The 18,639-nt window shown below is 43.0% G+C and overlaps 1 protein-coding gene across 3 annotated transcripts in view; it reads right to left on the minus strand.

The window, feature by feature from the left end:
- Nucleotides 1–8,713, minus strand: part of RNF144B (ring finger protein 144B) — a 75,620-nt gene extending 66,907 nt beyond the window's left edge. For 2 of the 3 annotated variants that reach the window (XM_073331903.2, XM_073331900.2), the window contains exon 1: nt 8,308–8,713. The gene's annotated coding sequence lies outside the window, so the exon portion shown is untranslated. Of the gene's footprint in view, nt 1–7,158; nt 7,330–8,307 lie in introns of those variants that run through there. The other variant, XM_073331901.2, reaches the window with a different exon arrangement.
- Between the last annotated feature and the right edge of the window lie 9,926 nt (nt 8,714–18,639).

Below are 18,639 nucleotides of genomic sequence, written 5' to 3' on the forward strand. Positions count from 1 at the left end.
CAGTCACGAAACAGCAGTCTTCACAGATTTTAAGCCCAGAAGAGAGCATTACAATCATCTCATCCAACACACAGGCCACTGAATTTCATCCAGTAATTCCTGAATGGAGACCAATAACCTTGTGGTTGAACTAGAGCAGTGGTTTTCAAACTGCAGGTCTCGACCCAGTACTGGGTCACAGTGGCTCTGGACCGCACCACCGACCAGGCCGTTAAAAGTCCCATTGGCGGTGCTGCCCAGCTAAGGCAGGCTAGTTCTTATCTGTTCTGACACCGCGCTGCGCCCCAGAAGCGGCCAGCAGCAGGTCCGGCTTCTAGGTGGGGCAAGTCCATCGCATTTCATGCTATTCCTACAGCCTGTATTTCAGTGACTAAGAAGCAAGACCAGAAGGATACACAGCAAACAGGGAAAACAAATGTATACACATAACATTTCCAAGCATTTTCTAACAACAAATTCATAATAACAGGAATTCTAATCCTAACTCATAGGAATATGATTCAAATCTAAAAATTAAAACTAAATGAATCCAGACTGATACCATCTAATATTTGTTAATGCTAAACTACAATGACTTCCCAAACAATTATTTTAATGTACTCAGAGTGTTAAGAACAAAACAAAAAAAACACTTCACTACCCAAAGAACTCACCATACATTTTTATAATTAACAAAAGCAAATGACAGTTTTCCATAATATATTAAAATATACCACTCATCATTTTAGACAAAAGGATGCTGTTCAAGGTAATTTAGGAAGTTTTAATTTATTTTTAAACACACTGGATCAAGGGCAACATTTTCAAGAGTGCCAAAGTGACTTATGCTATGTCTACACTGCAATTCAAAACCCACAGTTGACCCATGTCAGCTGACTCAGGCTTGTGGATCTCGGGCTAAGGGGCTGTTTAACCGCAGTGTACACTTTCAGCCCAGGCTGGAGCCCAAGCTCTGGGACCCTTCACCCTCATGGGGTGCAGACACAGGTATTTAACTGAAGTGCGAAAATACCCTTAGACACTTAGGAGCTTAAGTCTTATTGACATTCAGTGAAACTTTGGCTCCTAAATGCCTAATTCACTTTTGAAAATGGGAGATAGGGAGCACTTATGAAAATTTTATACCAAAAATGTGGGGTCACTCAGAGGTGAAAGTAAGCCGGTATGCCGCAGTACAGCATACCGACAAGAGCCGATGCCCTAGGCCCTATAAATTGCCTCCAGAGCCCCACTGCTGAAGCCCTGGGGTAGCGGCTGCAGGACTCCGGCGGCTATTTAAAGGTCCCGGGGCTCCCCTGCTTCTACTGTCCCGGTCATTTAAATAGCCGCCAGAGCCCCGCCGCTGCTACTCCAGGGCTCCGGGGGCTATTTAAAGGACCGCGGTGGTAGAAGCAGGGGAGCCGCAGGCCATTTAAATAGCCCCCAGAGCCCTGAGGTAGTGGGAGCTCCAGGGGCTATTTAAAAGGCTGGGGCTCCAGCTGCCTCTGCCGCCCCGGTCCTTTAAAATAGCTGCTGGAACCCCACCGCTTCCCCAGGGCTCTGGCAGCTAATTAAAGGACTGGGGCAGTAGAAGCAGGGGAGCCCTGGGCCCTTTAAATAGCCACCGGATCCCCGGGCTGCTGCTGCTGCCCCGGTGGGGGGGGGGGGGGGCGGGGGGGAGGAGGAGGGGCACAGGGTGGGCTGGAGCTGGCTCTGACCCCCTAGCACCACCCCTTCCAGGGGCCAGAGCTGGCCCCAGTGTACCGGTAAGTCACTCAACTTACTTTCACCCCTGGGGTCACTCCATTGACCACGGTGGAATTTGACTGGGAATGAATTAAGCCCATTAAAAGGGGTTGCTGTTGTAAGCTTTGGCCCTGAGATAGCTACAAAATGTTATTCTATTAAATGTTTGAGCATTTATGGAAACAACCAGTGTCACCCCCCACGATTCTTGTAACAGCTCTTAGGAAATCCTGAAATCTTTCCTCAATCAATCTCTTACCAATTTCAACAGGAATTTGCCTAAGTAAAAAATACATGATGAGAGAGAGAGAGAGAGGGATCAGTCCCTTCTGTGGTAAAATCTGCAGGAAGAGATGAGAGGAGGAAAATTCAGTAAGGCCCCCCTCACTAAGGCTTCCCTCTCATTGTTCCATCAGGCATTTGAGTTGCAGTTTTCTCCCTTTCCCTCCCAGCCTGCCTATGGAATGAACCATGGGTCCAGCCCTCAAACCCCATGGATGCTAGGGAGAGGGAAGGAGATTGTTTTGGTAGAGGCATCAATTGTGCATCAATTCTGAGACCCAGCACTCCCCCCCATGCTTCCTAGCATAGGAAGTGGGGTGCTGGAACTACGGGTTCGGGGTGCTCCCGCACCCCCTGGCTTGAAGTGGTATCCATCATATACCAGGTTTACAGTTTGGTTCAATGGCTCTCAGCACCCACACCATACAAATTGTTCCAGCACCCCGGCTTCCTAGGAACATGGTTTGATCCATCACCCTCCCTCAGCAGTTCTGCAAAGGCAAGGCATCTTTAATCTCTGGGAGGAGCTGCATACGCAGGCCATTGGTGGAAGGATGCTGTGATTCTGAAAAAAAACACAGAATGTCTAAAGAGACGTTAACTGGTAGATTAAACATGCATATCCTAACAGCAATTATTCTTTGGTAAGTCCGATAAATACTGTACTATTGTACTACGGTAACATTGTAATTTCTTGCCTTTATATATTTACTTTTACAGAGCAGGACACGCTTTGCTCTGCATTTTTTCAGCTATACAGAAAGGCCTGACATTTTCCTATCAGACTTCACCTAGAGAACTTGACAATGATTAGGAAGCTGGTGTGCTAAGAGTACTGCTGAGCATGTGACCAACATTGTTTCCTTGTGCTCCCCATCTGTGTCTTTATCCAACTGTTGTCTCCTGTCTTGAACTTAGGTTGTAAGCTCTTTGGGACAGGGACAGTCTTTCTGTTCTGGGTTTGTACAGTGCCTAGCACAATGGGATCCTGGTCCATGATTTGGGCTCCAAGTTGCTACTGCAATGCAAATAAATAACAAATCGTGGGTACACTAGAAACGTAGTATCAAAGGAAAACAGAAAGATGTACATATTCGCACATGCTAGGTTCCATCTTTGAAAGCCTCACCAGTGTTTGTTAACTAAGAGCCAGCTTCTGCAAGCTTTTGTGCACAATGTTTACTATGCTCACACAAGTATTCCCATCGGCTTCAATGGGAATACTCACGTGAACAAAGTTAAGGGAGCATGCGCATTTCAAGGATCCAGCCCTAAATCCCTGATCATCAGAAAGTTAAGCATCCATCTCTTTCCACAGAAACACCTTTCTTTGCAACTGTCTGACTATGACCGGCATTCTGTTAATGTTATCTTATCCTGTCTTCCTCCATATTGTGGAAATCCACTGGGGAAGGTTTCAGGGTCAGTGGCTAGCAGGAAATACTTTAGCAGAATGGGGCTGTGCTGGAAAGGGAGTGTAAAGGTAAATGGTCCCCAGGATTTGCTCATTTTGCCCCAGTTTAATCCCTGTAAACCACATCCTCCCCCCACAATCAGAATGTTTCCAAGTTTCCACAAGAACAATCTCATGGAGTTTCCCATCCCCTCTCTGGGAGTAATCTGTGTCATTGATGATCTGTCCCTACATTTATAATTTTTAAATAGCCTAGGAATTTTTTTTGGTCCAAAAATGATTAGCATCTACCCTAATTGTTTCAAAATTTGTATTTTTGTTTTAATGTATACAAATAGGGTCTTGGAAACTGCAATGATATTTTAATTTGATTGTCTGCAACCATAATTACAAGAACAAAGAATTTTGCCCCTTAGCCATGGTGATAGGCACCATATTGAAGCATAAATAGAGACAGCCTCACGGAACAAAATTCAGCCCTGACAAAACTGGGTTCGGCTCTTTGGTTTTAAAAGGAGAAGTCATTGCAAACATGTAATAATACATCATATCATGTCATAAATACAGGGTTTTCAAGGCTTTAAAGTTACGCACTTGAAGTCATGAAATAATAATCTGTATTACAATAAAAATCATGCACCACCAAGATAAAAGCTTCCATCACACATCCAGAGAAAGTTCTTTCTTTTATTAATGACTCATGTCTTGTACTCCTAGATGCTTTCCTCAGTTTATTCTCATTACTAGTGCAGATTAATAAGGGTGCAAGTAAATCTGTTGTGAGCTTTTCTACCAGGCCTGACTTTCAGTGTAAGTAGGAGTGAATGTGGGCATGACAGCTCAATGATTTTTTTTTTTCTTGCAAAAGTAATTGTATACTCTGATGATGTCGCCTTCAGACTCAGCCTGCAGAACAACTCCCTCTGCCTGGCATGTCAGAGATCCCTCCAGGAAGGAAGCCTACTTAGTTACAGCATCACACTGATGTACTTTAATAGCAGGGTATAAACACATAGAAGTTTGGGTTTTCCAACATGCTCAGCATCGTGGCCCAACTCTGCTCCCACTAAAATCAACAGGAGTTTTACCATTAACTTCATTGGGAGTCAAATTAGAGCAACGCTGGGTTCTTCTGAAAATCCTACCCAATGGGTCACGATCCTGGAGCCCTCACATGAGTGATCCCACTGAAGTCATAACTAAACACTGTAGGATCAGTCCCAAAATCTTATTTGAAAGGCACAGTGAGCCAGAGCAATGCTGAAGTCTATAGTTATGTTTATATAAAAATATAGCCCCTAGATTACAGCATGCTTTGGGGATGTTAACAATTAGATATACAAAACTGTACATAAATTAAAACTGCAAGGATTAGTAGCACACATAGGCTCACAGTACTTTTAAAGAATTGCATCTAAAGCCAGAATTGCTTTCTAATTTCAGTGCTTATCTAACCACTTGTTCTGCAGAGGTGGTGGTTGGTTGTTAAACAGAGATACAATACAATCTACCTGCTCCTTCAATAACCCTAGTCTGTTATAATTAAGAAAATACAATACAATTAAAGAAACCAGAAACAGAGTATAGTGATCTCACGGTGTATTTGAATGTGCAGATACTTATATATTGAGGAAACAAACTCAGCAAAGCAGGAACAGGTGTTCAGAAATTTTAATTTAGAATGTAATTGTGTTTGCAATGCCTTTGGACTGACCCCACATTCCTTAATTAGTGGAAATTTCCACTTTGGGGTGAAATATTCAAAAGCACTCAGGTCTGGTTAATTCTGTTCCCATTGACATTGATGAGAGTTTTACCTCAGATGAACTGAAGTATTGCTAGAGTAAGGACTGCCGGAGCAGGTCCTTTATGCATTGAGATCATGTACGGTATTATTTTTAATGAGTGTTTTAATGTCTGCTGACACTGATGCCCACTCTGTTCCCTCTGAACTGAATCCAGTTATCTGAGAGAGAAGTAGAGAGGGAATACTGAACACTGAATTTTCTTTGTGGATCAGCACAAAATTATTTGGCACAGGCAACTCTGCAAATATTTGTGAAACAGTGGGTAAATTTGCCATGTATGATGGCCCTCAAGCTTGTACTTCCCCCTCTGTGGTGTGGAGGCTCATAAATCCAGTGCTGGTGCTCAGTAATGCTGTAATAGGAAACATATTGATAAAGGCTGCATCCAATGTCACTGGTAATTTTTTTCTTCTATGACCTATTCAGCTTTGTTTAGCTTGATGTTTCCCTTCATTTGCAAAAAGCAGCTTATTTTTAAACTAGGTTCCTAGCCCTACAGGTTTTCCTCACCATAGCAAAGTGCACTGCCCAGTCAGACTTAGGCAAGCATGGAGCCTGCAAGCACAAGTTGTCCCATTCCTCAGGGGTTCCTCAAGGAGAAGAGGGAGTACAGTGGATGCCATTTTCACAATCTTGTGAAAGGTAAGGTAGCCTCTGTTTTGATTTGTGCAGGGGAGTCCCTTTGAATACAGGCCAGCTCCACGTCGGAGACAACTCCACATTGTAGATGGATGCCACAAGAACAGGTGAACAAAGTATGACTGTGAGGCTGCAATAATAGCTTTAGGTTTCATTATGCTACCGGCTCAGGAGGTATTTGTGTATCTGAGCTGGATCGTATCTAGACATTATGTAGTTTTAGACATATTTAAGTAAATATTTATCCCCCACATTCCATTTCCCCCGACCCCCAAAGAACATAAAAGGGGGGAAGTTAAAGCTCTAAGGACAATTGAGGCCTCACTCCACAGGCTTGCTCTTCTAGGCACTCTGTGTTTGGGACTCCCACTGAAATCAATGGCAGTTCCCTACATGGACACTCACAGGAAGAAGCCACGAGAACTCATGTTATGGGTATTGTATGAGGTGCTCTATTGAACTGGGAGTCATGTTTAAAATGATAGCTCTTTCTGTTTCTTTATGAAGTGACTCACTTCTTCCCATAGGACTATTTTGAATGTATTAGGATCATAATAAGGAGAAATTACTTCTCCCAACAGGAGGAAAAACACTGATAAACTGCTCTTTCAGTTTTCTAATACTTGTGAGGCACTTAGGCCAGATCCTTAAAGGTATTTAGGCTCCAAACTTCTATAAAATCATGCAGAGTTGACAGGGTCTTGTTTTTTAACATCCTACCAATAGTAAACTGCATGGAACAAAATGAGCCTAATTCTTCTCTCACACTGGCTTGACATGGGTATAATTCTATTTACTTTAATGGAGTAACTCCTCATTTACAACAGTTTCAGGCATTTTCTACATGGGAAAAAATTTTCACTATAATCCAAGTTGTGAATGAAAATCGCTAGAGTTACACTGGTATAACCACCCCCCCCCCCCCGCCCACACACACACTCCCTCCCTCCCAGCCCCTGCAATGTGGGCACTCTAATTCTGATAAAAAAGTGCTTTATTTTTTTATTTAGCTTATGTCATTTGGGAGGGCTTAAGGGGGTTAAGCTGTACCAAAAAAGCCACTTTTACACTGGAATAAGAGTGTCCAGACAGTGGGGGAGGGGGTTATACAGTTTCCTATGTAGGCAAACCCTAAGTGAGAGAAGAATCACACTAATGTGTCTAGTTCAGAAGAGATAAAGGGCTGCACCAACTCAGCCAGATTTTGAAACTTTTGTTTCAAGGTATCTAGATACTCCAAACCTAATGCTTAGACTTCTAAGGCAAGCCATCCCCAACCAAAGCACTCACCTTCATCTTGAGGGTTACCTGACAGGTCATGTTACTGCACCTACTCCTGGTAGGTTATTTTGGTACATGTAGGTATTTCAGTCCTGACCTGTGTCTATGCTCAATCCATTTCCTCAAAAATATTCAGTGTCTATTTACCAAAAGAGTGGCAAGCCATGCTACACTATTTCCTTAATTATAGTCCTTCTAAATATTTAACTAGCTATAGTGCTCCCTGGAGGTGGATTTTTGCAGTGGATTCTACAGTGAAGGGTTTGCTATAAAGATTATACACACAGTAAGAAGGCAGAATGCCTTCATTTTTTTTTTTTATAATACGGAGCCTTATAATGAGAAGTTAGAGTGCAGCACCCTTATTTTTGAGGTAGCCATGTACTGAGAAACCCTTGTACTGAGAAAAGGAGAACACTATATTTTTATATTGGTAAACATACAGTTTTCCTGTCTGTTCAGTGTCAAAAACCTGATCCACATTAAGAATCAAATGTATTGTTCATTTAGTATTTATGTGCTTAATCTCGGTATCCTTAAACTCTGAATGGAATTAGAAGACTATACCAATACTGAGCATTCAGATCTGTAGTCTGTTTTCCCGATAGGAGTTACATGATGCTGTGACATACGGAATGTTTTTAAACCAGCAGGAAATCTGTGCATTTCAAGCCCACCCTCCCTTCAGCTCATTCAGATGTATGTTTCTGATGTAAAATGAGTTATTGTATGTAAGCAACTGTAGATAAGCCTAAAGGATATCATGCAATTTTCTCCACTGCTTTCACATACACAAATATGTCCTAATACTGCAGCATTTTCAAACAAACCCATCATGCAGATGCTTTAAAAAGTTATACTATAAAAACTGATTTAATTCTTTTGTAGCAAACCAAATGCATATTTAATTTTCTATGCTTTTAATAGCCAAGAATCCAAGAATTCTCTTTGCTTCAGGTGGCTCTGTGTACCACATGGTTACACATTTCAGTTAAAATCATGTATAAATGTTTTCTAGTTATTTAACCTTTCCCTTTTCTTTCCTCTCTCTCTTGTTTGACAAGCACTATATACAGAATCATTTAGCCTTTTCAGTCTCTCACTATAAGGAAAAGTAGGTTAAAAAAGAAAGAGTAAGAGAGCTATCTTCCAACATACCTTGCAAGGAGAGTACTGTTCACTCCCAGCTGTTTGACTTTTCAATACCTTCACTCACACTTCAGTGCTCCCAAGATTCATAATGTCACAATCACTGTGGACTTACAATTTGAAGCAGAAACAGATTTCTCTCTCACCCTTCCTCTCTTTCTCTGTGCAGCTGACAGCGTTACACTTTGTTAGGACTGTAACAGGACTTGTCTCCCAGCCCTTTCACCACTCTGATGAATAATCTCCTCCCTGCGATTAAGAGCATGTTACCATTATATCTTAAAAAGCACGTCAGACCTTGTATGCAGTAGCTGTGGGAAAGCTGCATTTATTTAAACAGGAAGCTTGAGCACAGCACTTCCTACTTCCCATCTGAGTCTCAGTTGAACTGCAGGTGATTGCTTTAAACCATCAAATTCCAACCAGTACATATCCCAATCTTCTTATTTTGACATCTCTGCTATTTGTAATTATAATTCCCATCTGAGTCCTGACAAGGTAAAAGTAAGAGAGATATAATGGTGTATGTGACACTTATACATAGCCCTCCAGTTGTCACTTAACCAGCTCTAGGACAGTGGATTGTATAGCAGCTGACCTGTTGGCACGTTGCCTGAAATGTTACTGCTTTCTGCTCATCCCCTCACATGAATGAAATGTTTTGAATATGAAGTGATTTCCCCATGAGGAAAAATATCTGAAATTACAAATATAAATTGCAGGTGCAACTTCAAATCTGAATCTTATTGTGCTGTTGATTTTATTCAGCTTGCGTCATTAGGACAACTAAGGGTATGACAGTGCTGCAGAAAAGAAGGCTGCAAAACTAGATTCTGACTCCTTAATCTGAGGTTTTATGCAACAGAGGTGATGAATTCAGAGGATCCATTCTCCTTGCACAAGTGCTCTGTTCATCTAGTGAACCAGCAGTGGTACATACTGTACCATATAGAATCATAGGACTGGAGGGGACCTCGAGAGGTCATCTAGTCCAGTCCCCTGCACTCATGGCAGGACTAAGTATTATCTAGACCAGGGGTAGGCAAACTTTTTGGCCCGAGGGCCACATCAGGGTTGTGCAACAGTATGGAGGGCCGGGTAGGGAAGGCTGTGCCTCCCCAAACAGCCTGGCCCCTGCCCCCTATCCGCCTCCTCCCACTTCCCGCCTCCTGACTGCCCCCCTCAGAACCCCTGACCCATCCAACCCCCCCTGCTCCTTGTCCCCTGACTGCCCTCTCCCAGGATCCCACCCCCTATCCAACCCCCCCCACTCCCTGTCCCCTGACTGCCCTGCCCCCATCACACCTCCGCCCCCTGACAGGCCCCCCAGGACTCCACCCCCTATCCAACCCCCCCGTTCCCTGTCCCACCCAACCCCCCGGGACCCCACCCCCTCTCCAACCCACCCCATTCCCTATCTCCTGACTGCCCCCCCTGAACCTCCGCCCTATCCAACCGCCCCGTCCCCTGACTGCCCCCTGGGGCCGACTGCCCCTTATCCAACCCCTCTTCCCCCACCCCCTTACCCTACTCTTACCCTTACCCTGATTCTCAGAGCGGCAGGACACACTTATTTGAAAGCCTGGGAGGTGGGCGGGCACAAGCCGCGCGGCGGCATTACTACAGGGGAGGGGGATACAGTGGGGGAGGGGCTGGCGGTGAGCCTCCCCGGCCGGGAGCTATGGAGCTGGACAGGACCATCCTGCGGGCCGTAGTTTGCCCACCCCTGATCTAGACCATCCCTGACAGGTGTTTGTGACATAGAGCCAGTTAGTACTCTTCTCTGCCTGCTGAAGGAAAAGTGCCAGACCACAGATGACATCTGGTATGGCATTTCTATATGTCTTAATGGGTGTGAAAAAAAAAATTGAGAAAGAAAAGCTAGGGACATTAATCAAAGTTAATCTGCAATCTTCTCTTTATGATGAAATGTGTTGTACATCATGTAATTCAGGATGGCAATATGCCTTCATACTTATTTGGGAGGACTGTGGAATGTATGCTCATTCTCCTTTTGTGTATCTCTCTCATTGCTGGGCTTTTCAGAGTTGATTTTCAGAGTTATACTTCATCCTATGAATTTTTATAAAAATTTATAAAGATTAACTTTCAAATTTTAAAAGCTAATACAGTTGTGGGTTTCTGTACATTTATAAATGTATACCTATGCATACAAAAAAAATCATGTTAAAATTACATTATTAAGGTTGCAAAGACAGTCAGAGGCTTAGGGACACCCAGAGCATGGGGTTGCATCCCTGACCATTGATGGACAGATGAATAGCCATTGATGAATCCACCCTCCATGAACATGTCTAAATCTTTTTTGAACCCAGATATAATTTTGGCCTTCACAACATCCCTGGCAATGAATTCCACAAATTGCCTGTGTGTTGAGTTAAGTACTTCTTTTTGCCTATTAATTTCACTGGGTGACCCCTGGTTCTTGTGTTATGTGAAGGTGTAAATAAGACTTCTTTATTCACTTCCTCCACTCCATTCATGAGTTTATAGACCTCTGTCATATCCCTTTTAGTTTTCGCTGAAAAGTCCCACTCTTTTTAATCTTGCCTCATATAGAAGCTTTTCCTTAATCATTTTTGATGCCCCTCTCTGTATCTTTTCCAGTTCTAATATATCTTTTTTGAGATGGGGCAACCAGAACAGCACGCAGTATTCAAGCTGTAGGCATACCATGGATTTATATAGTGTAATTATGATATTACTGTCTTGTTATCTATCCCTTTGCTAATGGTTTCCAGCATTCTGTTAGCTTTTTTGATTGCCACTGCACATAGAGTGGATGTTTTCAGAGAATTATCCCACCGGGACTTCAAGATCTCTTTCTTGAATAGTAACAGCTAATTTAGACCCCATTATTTTGTATGCATAGGTCGGATTGTTTTCCAATGTGTATTACTTTGCATTTATCAACATTGAATTTCATCTGCCATTTTGTTGCCCAGTCACCCGATTTTGTGAAGTCCCTTTGTAACTCTTCACAGTCTGCTTTAGACTTAACTACCTTGAGTAATTATTTATTGTCTGGAAACTTTGCCACCTTCCTGTTTACCTATTTTTCCAGATCATTTATGAATATGTTGCAAATCACTAATCCCAGTACCACTATTTACCTTTCTCCATTCTAAAAACTGACCATTTATTCCTTCCCTTTGTTTCCTGTCTTTTAACCAGTTACTGAACCAGGAGAGGACTTTCCCTCTTCTCCCACGATTGCTTACTTGCCTAGGAGCCTTTGGTGAGGGATCACGTAAAAAGCTTTCTGAAAGTCCAAGTACACTACATCTACGGAATCACCCTTGTTCAGCTGTTTGTTGACACCCCCCCTCAGAAAACTCTAATACATAGGTGAGGCATGATTTACTTTTACAAAAGCCATGTTGACTATTCCCCAACAAATCATGTTCACCTATGTGTCTGATAATTCTGTTCTTTACTATAGTGTCAACCAATTTTCCTGGTACTGAAGTTAGGCTTACTGGCCTGTAATTGCCAGGATCACCTCTGCAGCCTTTTTAAAATCTGGTGTCACATTAGCTATCCTCCAGTCATCTGGTACAGAAGCTGATTTAAGTGATAGGTTACATTCCATAGTTAGTAGTTCTGCGATTTCATATTTGAGTTCCTTCAGAACTCTCGTGGAATACCATCTGGTCCTGATGACTTATTATTATTTAATTTATCAATTTGTTCCAAAATCTCCTCTATTGATAACTGAATCTGGGACAGGTTGTCACCTAAAAAGAATGGACTGGGTGTGGGAACCTCCCTCACATTCTTTGTAGTGAAGACCAATGCAAAGAATTCATTTAGCTTCCCCACAATGGCCTTGTGTTCCTTGAGTGCTCCGTTAGCACCCTGATAGTCCATTGGCCCCATTGATTATTTGGCAGTTTCCTGATTCTGATATACTTTAAAAAAATTGCTGTTAGTTTTTGAGTCTTTTGCTAGTTGCTCTTCAAATTCTCTTTTGACCTGACTATTTATACTTTTACACTTGACTTGCCAGAGTTTATGCTCCTTTCTATCCGGTTCTCCACCTTTTTCTTTCTGAGCCCCCTCACCTCCAGCATGCTATAAAACCTCCATGGCCCACCTGTGTCACAACTGATTTTCTGCATATAAAAGTCAGGGCTGGCATTAGGGGGTAGCAAACAGGGCAATTGCCTGGGGCCCCATGCGACAGGGGCCCCCACGAAGCTAAGTTGCTCAGGATTTGGCTTCAACCCCAGGTGGCGGGGCTCAGGGCCCTGGGCTTCAGCCCCATACGGTGGGGCTTCGGCTTTCTGCCCTGGGCCCCAGCAAGTCTGACGCTGGCCCTGCTTGATGGACCCCCTGAAACCTGCTCACAGCCCCCCCAGGGGGCCCCAGACCTCTGGTTGAGAACCACTGGACTAGACTATTATGTGCCACAGGCAGAGCACAGAAGGAACCAAGGTTCACCAGGGCTCAAGGCCCCTGAAATGGCAGAGAAATGATTAGGTGAGATATACCCAGACAATGCTGGCAACTGGCACGCACACACACACACACACTGCAGAGAAAAAATACCAAGGTCACTGCCAATCTGACCTGGGGAAAAATTCCTCCCTGACCCCCTTATTAAGTTGTTTAGCCCCACAACTCCTATTTGGAGGCTGTTCCAGAATCTCACCACTCTGATGACAAGAAACCTAACTTCCAATCCTTCTTCAAGTGACATTCTCACCTCCTGTCCTCTCAGCTTCGCTCCCTATCCCCACCCATTATCACCTGATCTTGTTTACCCTCCCTGTGCCTCATAGTCACCTGGCCCTCACAGTGTTCCTGCCTGTCTCTTGACAGCACAGCCCGTGGCCATCTTCACAGAGTGCAGCCTGACCGCCATTTGCATAGGAAACAAAGCAAGATGGCATCCACCTTTACTAGGGCAGACTACCTGCCACCTGTAAAGTCTATAGGGAAATAGTGGTCATCTTCACTATGGGCATTCTGTGGCTTAAATCCCATTGAAAATCATGGGTGATGGGCATACCACCCCATATTTCAAGTAGCTAAAGTGGTATGCAATTGGTCACCGCCAATGCCTGTGGAGCCATCCCCACTGCTGGTCCCAGCACCTCACCTTCCAAGTCTGTGCCATGCTCAGCTCCCACCTTTCAGTCCAGCCCACCCAGGTCCAATGTTAGTCCCCACCCTGAGCTCTCCTGCCAGGCACTGAGCGTGCCCAGAAGAAGCTAAACCCACCAAGGTGCTTGAGCCCTGGAGGTTAGATTAATCTGCAAGGTTAGACTAATCTCTTGTGGACCTGGACCATGGCTCCACCCCCCACTCCACCCGTGCTCTGCCCCAAGGCCCTGCCTCACGCTCAGCCTCTTTCCCCTGAGGCCCCGCCCACCACTTGCATGGTGGGGGAGGGTGGAGAAGAGCGAGCTGAGATGAGGGGGTGGGGAGGAGCGAGTGGTGGGCAAGGCCTCGGGGCAGGGAAGAGCCGAGCAGGGGTGGGGCCTTGGAGAGGAGCACAGGCAGGGCCTCAGGGGGAAGAAGCCAAGCGAGGGTGAGGCTTCGGGGTGGAGCCCAGGTGCAGCAGTGGGGCTGGGCCATGGTCCAGATGCCAGGGCCCCTTCTGCATGTGGGCCCGGCCCCACAGCGCCATTGGTGCCATTTTAAACCTGGTACGAGCACCCACAAGCCACAGTATTGCTGACAGTTTCATCCAGAAGGCTACAGTCAGACATAATGTCTTTAAACTGGGACGTTAATGAAGTCAGCTTGTAGGTGAGTACAATGATTTTAATATACTGTAATTCATAATGTAATTATGTAGTTCATTACTATTTTAATAATGATTAAATTGTTAAGATACCAAGAATAGACACATATTAAAAAACTAGAATATGAAAGAAGTATATAAATATGCTGAAAATAACCTCCCCCAAAAACTGGCAGAGCTCCTTCCCCCCCAAACACACACACCTCTTCAAAAACACCCACCAGCAAAAACGAAAGTCAGCACCTGTGCCTCCCTAGGTTTGCCCCTCTCAATGGTACACATTGTGCATAATATGCATATGTCTGTGGGCACCACTGAATGCAGAAAGTGTTCTACTTAACCAGGAGAGGACGTTTTGTGGGTTAAAGCAGGACAGTCCCACGAAACCCAGGACTGTTGGGAGGTATGGCTGGGTGGCCATTTTGAAAAAGGCAAAACTTTACAAGTGTGTTCCTAATTATCCCTAGATCACAAGACATTACACACACACACAACTCAGTTGGCAACTCTGTCAGGCCCCGTCATCACGTGTATATATATATAACATATACAAAAGCCCCCATAGCCTGATAACTGTATGTATCTGTGTGTCCGGTTGACAGAAGAGGTAAGTCTGTTACAGCCCTAGCTTAGGAGCCTTAGCTCAAGTGTAACAGCTCGTGCTTTCAGATTTGGGGGTTGTTGGTTCAATCTGTGGTGTATGTCAGCTAAAACTGTGGCCATCAGGCTATTGTATAAGAAGAATAGAAAAGGATAAGATTAAATAAAGAGCAAAATGAGACAATATGATTACATTTTTCCAGGAAAAAAGCATAAAAGACAGCTAACACGCATAAATACTTTCCTAATATTACATTTTGCATAGCTACATAGAAAGGGAGGTGGTCCACATGAATGTGAGAGAAAAGGTGTCCATGAGATGATTTCACATACAGCATCTTAGACAGTATATTTGCTCAGGCACAGAATTTTTGAGATGTCATGGTGACTCTTTCAAATGCCACCAGTGAAAGTCCAAATTTATCCCACTGTACCATCCTTCTCAAATACTTGTGGTCTATTTTATAGAATTACAGTCCCTACCAGCTATTCCTCAAGTCTGCTAGTACAGCGCATAAGAGCTGTAAAGAAACCCATCTTCTAGGTCAAGCTAATTTTGTGAACTGTAATAAGTCATGCTAAAATTGCTACCCAGCTGGATTCCCCTGTCTCCCACAGCAACCCACATAGATTCAGTATTTTTTTTTTTTGTTCATTGAAAAAGAAAAAAATCACAAAGGCATGTCATGTCATATGTCAGCTCTCACAAACTAAACGCTTCCTAAATTAGATTTCTTTTAAAATTATGATGATGGAGTCACACAAGCATGGAGTGTCACACTAACCTTTTAAATTTGAAAAGAAAAAAGGCTCTTAACTGAGATGTTATATGCCAAGATAAGTCTCCAAGTGAATTTTTAGATGAGTTTGAAACTTCTAGAAGAGTAAATGTTAACACAGTTGAACTATAAACAGCTACCAGGTCTCTCTTTCCATCTACTGTAAGTATTTCTAACATGTCCATCACTGAACTATCAGTGCACAAACATGTCACTTCAATTACTAATTATTCATTTATAAGGTAGCCTAGCCACAAAGCACCACTGACCATTTTTCAAGTACCATAACCACAATCCCATTAAGAGCAAATGAATATGCCAAGTTAGTGTGATACTAAAAGCCTTATTATAACTCTGCATAAAGAGCCAGGATCAGACTGCAAAAATAAATGTTGCTTCCAGTTCAGACTGACTGAGAATTGTACAACCAATAAATTAAGAACGGCAAAAAAAATGACAGGTTTCAGAGTAACAGCCGTGTTAGTCTGTATTCGCAAAAAGAAAAGGAGTACTTGTGGCACCTTAGAGACTAACCAATTTATTTGAGCATGAGCTTTCGTGAGCTACAGCTCACTTCATCGGATGCATACCGTGGAAACTGCAGCAGACTTTATATACACACAGAGAATATGAAACAATACCTCCTCCCACCCCACTGTCCTGCTGGTAATAGCTTATCTAAAGTGATCATCAAGTTGGGCCATTTCCAGCACAAATCCAGGTTTTGAGTTTGAGTTTGTTTGTGTGGTTTTTGGGAGGGGGGTGAGGGGGTGAGAGAACCTGGATTTGTGCAGGAAATGGCCCAACTTGATTATCATGCACATTGTGTAGAGAGTTGTCACTTTGGATGGGCTATCACCAGCAGGAGAGTGAATTTGTGTGGGGGAGTGGAGGGTGAGAAAACCTGGATTTGTGCTGGAAATGGCCCAACTTGATGATCACTTTAGATAAGCTATTACCAGCAGGACAGTGGGGTGGGAGGAGGTATTGTTTCATATTCTCTGTGTGTATATAAAGTCTGCTGCAGTTTCCATGGTATGCATCCGATGAAGTGAGCTGTAGCTCACGAAAGCTCATGCTCAAATAAATTGGTTAGTCTCTAAGGTGCCACAAGTACTCCTTTTCTTTTTGCAAAAAAAATGAATGGCTTACCACTCATTATAAAAAACAATGTCATGTTATGGTACAAGTTTTTAATGCCAGAACCTAACTCTCACTTACACACACACACACACACACACATAAAAGAAAAAGTGTCTTCATGTATTTCACCCACTGAATATGTAAATCTCATATTTGCATGCACAAAAAGTATTTATATATGCAAAAGGGGCAATTTCACAAGGAAATGTGGTGCTTATATGTGAAATTACTATCAATTTTTAAGAAAACAAATGCCTTTTGTGTGCAAAATAGGTAGAAGTGTATTTTATGTAGTTGCAAGAGCGGTGCTCATAGTGTCATTGGATGATAATGGTCCTTTGCAAAACAGCAACAGAAAAAGTTTTCAGAAGAGAGATTTCATCCTAATAGTTATTGTGCAAAAGCAGTGGCTTTATTCACCTTATCATGAGGTTCTATGCTATATATATATCATGCAGGTGGTGCTAGAAATCAGATGACTGCACAAAAAAATGCAAAGCTTCATGGTATATTTTGTAAGCATTTTTTGCATACCAAGGCTTATTTTGATTTGTTACAAGAAAATCGAGATCCTGTCTTTTCCTGTTAGATTGTTCTGCAACTCTGAGTTGGTATGCAGGTCCCTCACTGATATACTAGGCTTGAAATCTTAATTCTCTTTGGCTAAAACATAATCAGACTTTATAATAAAAATGTTTGGTGGTGAAGTATAATACAATCAAGTAGACTTTTTTTAAATACTGGTAAAAAAACAAACAGGGAAAGAAACATACCTACAGTGAAAAATGTGAGTGAAAGGGCTTGGCATTCTGCCATTGACAGCATGGTTATTCCTCATCTGATTAAAAAGTGACTGCAGTTTCCTTCTGAACCTTTATGATCCATAGGACCTCAAAATATGTGGATGTGCCTCACATGGACACAATGAAGAATAGGAAGAAGTGATTGTAAATCACCCAGCTCCATAAATAAACCCAAATGCATTACTTGTTATGAGATGTTGGTCTGTGGGGCCCCATGCAAACATAACACAGTTGTGTAACTCCCACAAGAACCAGTATTTCTCCTAAGGATGTGACAAATACCACTTTGAGAACTTTCTCACACAGAAGATATTAATTATTGGTATCTGTCAAATAGAGAAAAGATGAAGCCAGTGAGAGGTCTTGCTAGAAAGTGGTCAGAGTTAGCATTTGTAAAGGGTAAAACCTCCATCAGCAACTAGGGACACCTGTATGTGGAATGCTTGCTCCAGAGACAGATTCACAGAAATCTTGGCATCCAGTGTAGAGACTGAAACCACAATACTGGGATTCCATTCAAATTTTGGGGCTGGATCCTGCAGGGACTTACATGTGTACTTATTTCCATTAGAAGTCCCCTTGGGAATACTTATGGTAGTAGGTATTTGCAGGTTCGGGCAACTTTGTCCTCAGCAACTCAACAGCTCTGTAAGATCCCTCTGTGATTTTTAACCTAGCTCCTCTTAATGACTGTTCAGCAGTATGAAGAGTTAGCAAGAGGGGAAAACAAACCAAGCTAGGATGGAACTGCCATAAATAAAATGCTAATGAGTTTTCAGTTAATGACTAAACATTATTTCCTGAAAATCACGTGTTTTTCATGAACAGTTTGTCAACAGAAAAATGGGCTAGAATCATCACATTGTTTGTTCAGCTCTAACACAAACATGTAATACACACTGTTATGGAGTTGCTGGGTTCTTCTGTGGACTCACACTAAGAGCAGGTGTTGAAACCCTGAAGGGAGTTGCTGACTGAGCCCTGTTGACTCACTTTGGCTTGTCAATATGTAATTCTATAATAGTTCTGAAGAGAAGGGATTTGTCCCCTAGGCAGTGGTGCTGATATGTCACAAGACAGCAACCCTACAGACAACCAAGCCTGGCACAAAGGCTTGTGCTGGAGTTTAAGTTGTTAGTTTTGTGTTGCCACATTAATAAAGCCAAATACACGGAAAGGGTTGACTCTGTACAGTGTGTATAGTTTGTTCTGGAGTGGAAATGTGACCTGTTTATAGACATGT

Source organism: Lepidochelys kempii, chromosome 2 (assembly GCF_965140285.1).
Source record: "Lepidochelys kempii isolate rLepKem1 chromosome 2, rLepKem1.hap1, whole genome shotgun sequence".
NCBI lineage: Eukaryota > Metazoa > Chordata > Testudines > Cheloniidae > Lepidochelys > Lepidochelys kempii.